This window comes from Lactuca virosa, chromosome 3, assembly GCF_052849685.1.
Source record: "Lactuca virosa cultivar CGN04683 chromosome 3, Lactuca_virosa_CGN04683_v6, whole genome shotgun sequence".
Taxonomy (NCBI): domain Eukaryota; kingdom Viridiplantae; phylum Streptophyta; class Magnoliopsida; order Asterales; family Asteraceae; genus Lactuca; species Lactuca virosa.
The window spans coordinates 100,290,159-100,295,754 of NC_136428.1; the positions used below are offsets into that span (position 1 = coordinate 100,290,159).

At 30.6% G+C, this 5,596-nt stretch overlaps 1 long non-coding RNA gene across 1 annotated transcript; it reads left to right on the plus strand.

Annotated features, from left to right (window-relative positions):
* Nucleotides 1–2,226: 2,226 nt before the first annotated feature.
* On the plus strand, nucleotides 2,227–5,199 carry LOC145166286 (uncharacterized). The gene is made up of 3 exons (XR_013740468.1): nucleotides 2,227–2,761; nucleotides 3,745–3,940; nucleotides 4,803–5,199. It is a non-coding gene; the product is annotated as an uncharacterized LOC145166286 (long non-coding RNA).
* The last annotated feature ends 397 nt before the right edge of the window (nucleotides 5,200–5,596 follow it).

Sequence of the window (5,596 nt, forward strand, 5' to 3'; positions counted from 1 at the left end):
CTGATTTGTACACAACAACTTTTGACTGCACACAACAACTTTTCATAAATAGACAAATTTACCCTTATTTTTATTTTACATTTTACTCCCACTCTCTCTAGAATATTTTCGTTAATTATACACTTTACCCCTCCCATTTTATAAATATATTTATACCTCCCATATATAATTCTTTTTTATGCAAAACCTTAAATTTATGGTTTCCTCTAATTTTTCCACTACGTCCTGTTTCCTATATGCATATTTCTGCCTACCACAAAGTACATATTGATAATAACTTAAAAATTAAAGACTTAGCTATATAAACAAACTTTTTCCAAATAAATGTTATAAAACAACCGTTCAATCAAATAATCATCCACATAAAAAAACTATTATGACGGATTTGAAATAGACCGTTCGAGTAAAACAACCATCCAAATCAAAAATAAAAAGTATTATGACGGGCTTAAAAATGACCGTCTAAATCAAACGTATCTAATGGATATACGTTTAAATCAAATATGTTGTTTCTATTGTCCATCTCGTTGCGTTTTTGTGTTGATTCCACCAACTCAAATCTTGAAGGATCTCGTGTCGTGGATGTTATTCCTCTTTTCTTTTTTGATTTTGGAGGTCTTCCTTTTGGTCGTTGAATCACGGGGTCAAAAACAGCATCGGACTAGTCCACAAGTTTAGTAATAACCGAAAGTGCATGTTCTTTCTTGTTTAAGGGCCACCTTTTGTATCTTGATCGCAATTCATTAAGCAACTCATCGAGTCTACCAGTACCTTCATCATGCAAATCGTTTTGCAAATTTATCGATGGTGTGTCAATCCTCCATTGCGGATGGATTAAATCCAACGGAAAAGTAGCTCATTGTCAATATTTTATCTTATGATCAAACGAGATCCGGTAATTTTTTTTCGTTTACCTGAAATACCTCGTATATCTCGATATAAACCACCCCTATCACATTGCAAAATCACGTGCTTGTCTTTCTTGAACCACGAATAGATATCCCGTAGCCTTTAGAATAATAAAATTCTAGAACACTCTTCAATAAATCATCACACGAATCAAATTTCGAAGTAGTTAACTAATTTTTTTCACTTGGTGGCATCAAATTAGTTGATTCCATTGAACTCATCTGTTACATAATTGCAAACAAATTCATAAATCAGTAAAAGATAATTAGTGAAAAATTGGAAAATGTAGTCCAATAAAGTTAACTAACAACATAAACATTAGTATGATAAGTTGATAGATTAAACTTTATATTTATATTGTTGATTAACATTGAATTTTAGTGTTACAGAAAGTAAGACATCAAGACAAATAGTAGGGTATTTGATGAAATTAGTAGAAAAAGTAAGGATATAGCATTCATTATTTTTTGGACGAGTAAGGATGAAATTAAGGTATAGAGTATTTGCTATTATAAATATATAAGCACTGATGCATAATAATAATAATAATAGAAGTGACGGCAATGCAGTGATCAGTGATGCAAACAATTGATTTTTTTCAATCGCGAGCAACAAATGGTTGGTTTGATCTTTTTCAATCGCAAATCACAAAATAGAATTAAATTGATAATCATAATAGCAGCGACGACAGTGGTGTAAACAAGAATTGAATATAAAATCACAATATCATAAATGAATATAAAACCATAAATCAAAGAAATAGAATCGTAATATAAAATCACAAACTAGTAATTGTGGAGCAAGCCGCCGACAGAGGTGGAGCAGTTGACGACGGCAATGGATGAGGCGGCGATGGGGTGAAGCAAACCGGAGATGGAAGGTAAACAATGATCGATAGCGGGAAGCGAATACTAGTTTCCTTGTTTCTGTGATTGAATATTTGGAAGGGTTTTAGACTAGAGGGGGTAGATTGTAAAGTTTGTTAAAATAGAGAAAAAGGTAAAATTGTCGTTCTACAAAAAAATGTTGTATACGGCAAAAAGTTGTTGTGTACAGAAAAATAATAAAAAAAAATAATACTCTAGTCTTCTATAATATACTAAATAATAAAAAAAAATAATAAACTTTCATAGTTTATTAAATTTTTTAAAAACAGAAAGATTTTTTATACTACAGGTCTCTTGACCCACAAACATATATTTTCTTTTTATTTAGAAAAATAATGTGTAAACTATGATGACAAATTACAGAAATCATATTACAGTACAATACTAATGTTTAATTTTTTAATCAAATAATTTAAGAGATTAACTGTATTAATATATATTTTGAATAACTTTTTTTTTTATAATTTAATATATTTTATTTGATTTTAGTTAATAAATGTTTTCATCAGACTACTTTGAGTAAAAATCATAAAATGTACCTCAAGTCAATTCATTAATCATTATAACTAATAATTAAATTAATTAAAACTGTTGCGTATGATGTTATAGTTTGGGTTATCTCAATATAAACGTAATTTTTTTGGTTTCCAGTTACATTATTCTTTGTTTGTAAAAGATTAATTTTAGGTTTTCGATTGATATTGAATTTAAACATGACTGTTAAATTACGTGTAACTCCCTTTATTTTTAGTACTGTTTTTCATTTTAACGATTTCATATATATATAATATATGTATGTATACTATACACAAACATATTTATGATGATGTGTTATGGATGACAAACCACGAGCGACTTAATTGGCATTGTTTCTACGTTCACAATCACGTCGAACTTCACCTACTTTCAAGCTCATCTTGCGGTTGACTGGAGCCTTATATATGATCCCTGAGATTAAGAAGAAGGTAATAATTGATCACATTACATAAAAATATATTATTATTATTATTATTATTAGTGATATAATATCGTTTTTTCTGTTAGATTTTAATATCATGTAATATAAATTAGATAGGGTAAGAGGTTACAAAAATTTTGTAGTGAATGTGATGTAATTATTTCATATATTTATGTTTCTATATTAATAAACATCAGAAAAGAAAATTACACAGACCATATTAAAATCGCAATAAACCTCAAATAGAAACCATACCTAGACAAAGAACAGTGAAACACATGGAAAACATGCAATGAAATCAGCCAACACCGGCTTGTACCCGGCCAAGAAATAGAGAAACCAAGCCGCTAAAGAGAAAACCGGAAATGTGTCTAGCGAAAGCAATGGAAAAAGCAGAAGGCAAATTGGTGGAAACATCCGAAGAAAAAAAAAATAAGATAGAGAAGGGATAGTATACCACCGCCCTAAAGTAACCCCGGTTGAGTAAAGGGACCGCACATGGTGGAACAATCCCATTGGAGGAGAAAATGGTAAAGATGGAGAGGCAAACACGTACCATTCAAGCCTATTACTACAACCTTGGCTTCTGTAACACGTGTTCAAGAAATTAATCCAGACATTGACAAAAAAAAAGTGTTCATAAAGGGGCTTTTATATATATATATATATATATATATATATATATATATATATATATATATATATATATATATATTCAAATGTGGATGAACAAATATTGTGTGGATGTAAGGATTAATATGGGCCAAGTATTATTTAATTTTAATAAATATTTAATTAAATCATCTACCCTTTAATTTAGGCAAATTACTCTATTTAAAACCCTATCAAACCTTCGGCCGTATCCCTCCCGCTTCCATCGACCGACCCCATCAGAGCTTCGTCCGTATTATTTGAAACCATCCATCCTATCTCCGGCGATCTAAATCAGTTTTGACCAATATAGTAATATGTTCATTGGGTTCACTACAGGAGGTAATCTGGTCGGTATGTTCTAGCAGACGCTTGGATTTCGGCTCCGATTCCGATGAGGAAGAGTACGACGTCGACGATGAGGATGACGTCACCCATAACAAGAACGGTTATGCCCCTATCCCTGCCGCCACCAAACCTGTGCCTCCATCTGCCGATGAAGTCGATGCAATGAAATAGATGAAGCTCTGGTTTGGTAAGTATGTCCTTTGGATTTGTAAACAAAGTGTATGTCTCATGTTTATGGATTCTTCTTTTCTGTTACTGTATGTATCTGTTAAAATGCAAAAAAATTTAAGTGCTACTATGCTTTATTATAATCAATGTTACATATGGTGTCTCTAGGATTATACAGCTAAATCCCAAATTTTTCTATGCTTGATTAGTTAGAGTTATTTGTTAGAGTTGTTCTAAATTGATATTGATCACTGGGATGTTTCTAATTACCCTCTATAGTTGATTTACTCCGGTTTTGTTCAATCATTTAAGATTTATTAAATGTTAATAAGTAGGGGATCACACTTATGTTCTTCAAGTTTTTCTTTTTCTTGCAGCTCTGTTTACTGAATATAGGGAGGTATTTACTATGTTCTCTTCTTCTCTTCTCTCTCCTTCCTCCAATTTTGCCACTCTGGTGAACTGTTCCAATGAGTATCTCCCTTTGTTTTACATTGTTAGGTCCATGATTTTTTAAAACTTAGTTATGCAAATCGTGAATGGGATAGTGGAATTAACATCTTTAACCTAATTTTGATTTTTTTTTGTCTACAGTAGTTTCTTTTGCTCAATTTTATTGGTTTGCTTGCTACTCCAAGCTATCGGCAATGTGGTGTTTTGGGTAGTATTTTCAATGATCAAGGGATGATCTAGGTAGCTTGGTTTAGTTGTTTGATTATAAAATAAAACTTGAACCCCACAAAGAAATTTATAAAATGGGTGTGTCACTGTGTTGCACACCACCTGTTTGTGTTTTTGTTTCAGGTTTTTTTTTCATATGCGTTTTGATTGTAATATCTTTAAATAGTTTCTTATTGGCTTATTCACCATTGTTATTGTAGGCTCTTGTAAAGAGAATTGGTCCACCTTACAAAAGCAACATCATTCTTTCAGAATATCAATGTTCATTTTACAAAAGCAACATCATTCTTTCGGAATAGAATGGTCCACCTTACAAAAACAACAACATTCTTTCAGAATAAAAGGGTCCACCTTACAAATACAACACCATTCTTTCTTCAAGGAGAAATCTGGCAGAATGCATTCTTAAATTTTATATCAGTTTTTGTACTTTCCAGAATTGCATATATCTTTTTCTTAAGAATGAGTGACGTTAGTTAGAGAATGAATTAAATTTAGTTTTATTCTTTAAGAATATATTTATATTTTTCATGTTTGTTGTAAGTCATTAAAGAACGTGTATTGTTGTTTGTCAAAATGAATGTTGTTATTCTTCAACTCATGGTTCAAAATTTTGTTTTTCTTCAAATTGTTCATTCAATCAGAATATGTATTCTGTGAGAATTTGTATTCAATTAGAATATGTATTCTATTAGAATATGTATTTTAAACTCTTGGTCCACATTCATTCCTACATCCACACAATACTTATCATCCACATTATAACCTATATATATATATATATATATATATATATATATATATATATATATATATATATATATATATATATATAGAGGTAAGTTCAATTGAGAAAAAATAAAAGGTTGAGAATGGGGGAATCATTCTCAGTCAATCATTTGTATATATGTAAAACACATTTAGATTAAGTCATTAAAGACACGCTGTTTTTCTGAATCGTTCATTCGTTCTTCATCAACACCATCTGTTATTC